Genomic DNA, 2,279 nt, shown 5'->3' with positions numbered 1-2,279 from the left:
TGATGGCGTTTACTACGGGCTATAGGAATATAGCTGTAGTGCTCCACCGCCCTATAATGAGGCGTGTCTAACCTAACCTAACCCTTGTATCCCAACAGTTAACTATTTTATATCGGTTAGGTATAGTAAAATTATTAATTTCTAACTTCTTTGTATAAAGTGAGGCTATCACGGATATAACATTATCGTCTTCTCCCGAGGTTAAATCCCTGCTATGTGCCAACAATATATATTTACTTATATGTTTATATAACACACTGCAGATGTAACAAATTTGTGTTTCCAGCGTTTTTTTTTTATTATTATTATTATTATTATTTACCGAAGCGCTAGATTTATCAGGAATCCAAGATGTTAGCGCCTGGCGATCCCTTTCGTTCGCCAGGCCTGGCGAACACCTGCCTTGGTTTTAAAAGTAAGGCCTCCCTCACTCAGATGTTCGCCTGGCGAAGCTTCGCCAGGCGAAAGCCAGCATTGGCGAAAGGTTTTCAAAGTACTTTATACTATACTATATCAACTTTATACTTTTATACAAAAATAACTTTATACTTTAACATTAAAAATGACTATTTTACTATTCCTAACTGATATAAGAAATTTAACTGTAGGCCAACAAGGGTATCATTAGACGCCTTATTATAGGGCGGTGGAGCACTACAGCTATGTTTCTATAGCCAAAAGTAAACATGCCAACATCAAAACAGTTTTGGTAACATTTGTGAAAAGAACATCCCTACAACCAAAATAACAACCTAAATCTAAATAAGTCATCTAGGGGTTGGGGGGAAGGAATACAGCTGATGTCTTGAGCTGTAGACTGGAACATCGAAGGTCTTGAAAAAACTACTTATATACGTTATTTCATAATAATTTATGATTTTGATATTTTAGAATTTCAATGTGATTCCTACATCATATCATACACAAGTATGTTACTAATTCATAATTTGAAAGCAAGAAAGTGGTATTCAAACAGCTCTCGCGACTTTGCTTTGCCAGGCTGTTCCAATACGATCTTTCGCCAGGCATGGTTTTAATAGTACGAAATTCCCGATCGCCCGGCGAAACCTTTCGCCAGCACTGGCGAAAGGTTTTAAAAGTACGGACCTAAGAAATATCTCTATTCATCAGTAGATTAAACCAAAACAATCACTACGAGTTGATTCGGAAAGGTCGGTACAGATATAGCTTCATACTGTGTCTTAATAGTGTTTTGGAGTTGATATGGCTAGGGCCTCGTCTCATGGCAATATTAGCAACAGAGACCATTCATAGCGCCATAACTGTGCTTTTCTCTGAAGGGCTATCAAGAGCCGAAAAAACAAGAAGACAAAGTATTTTGAAGCCAACCGTGTCCCTGTGGCTCCGGCAACACCAAGAAACCGTCTACCAGGGATAAGGCCAGAAGTGGAAACGTTATTCAAAACCATAAGTCAATGCGCTTATATGAAAGTCAAGCAGGAAACTTGCATTGAAGTGCATGAATACCATGGGCTAATGAAAACCAACTGATGCGCAGCAGTAAAACACCTTAAAGTTGACTGAATTTGGGAGTAGGGCGTAGCCGGTAGTTACTGGCCGGGTGTCATTCTCTTCTTGGTAATTTATTTATTATTATTTTTTTTTTTTTTTTCAAACAGGCCATAACTACTGCAACGGATGCAGACCCCTTCTGTTCTGCTGGCAACATCCGGCGGGACTTGGCATCACGCTGCAGCACGCGCATTGTCAGAAACCGCCACGAAGGGCAGGGTTTCCACGAGATGGCGCTTCTGCCACATCCACCCAAAGCGCCAGACCACAATCCCATTAAAAATGTCTGGCCGGCCAAGGGCAGAGTCTTCCCCCAAGATTCATACCCGCAATCGTCACATCGTCGTTGCCCAAGCAATTACGGTATGGGAACCATTGCGCATTGTAGATGGACACTATTTAAGGTCGGCATTTGTGGCTTACCTGCCACGTAGACCTATCAGCGTTCGCCAAGGTGATGGCGGTAACACTAAATATTAAAAGCATATATGGAACTTAAATAGGGCTTCAGTTATTTGGATCATCATATCATGTAAGCAGGGACACAATTATCAGACTCAGCACGTTCCCCAGCGTTTTCACTGTCGTACCATATATATGTCAGATTTTTTTTTTTTTTATCGTATGTATAATACATATATATATATATATATATATATATATATATATATATATATATATATATTTACATACACCACACACACACACACACACACACACACACACACACACACACACACACACAC

This window comes from Penaeus vannamei, chromosome 10 (assembly GCF_042767895.1).
Source record: "Penaeus vannamei isolate JL-2024 chromosome 10, ASM4276789v1, whole genome shotgun sequence".
NCBI lineage: Eukaryota > Metazoa > Arthropoda > Malacostraca > Decapoda > Penaeidae > Penaeus > Penaeus vannamei.
This window is presented reverse-complemented; position numbering follows the sequence as displayed.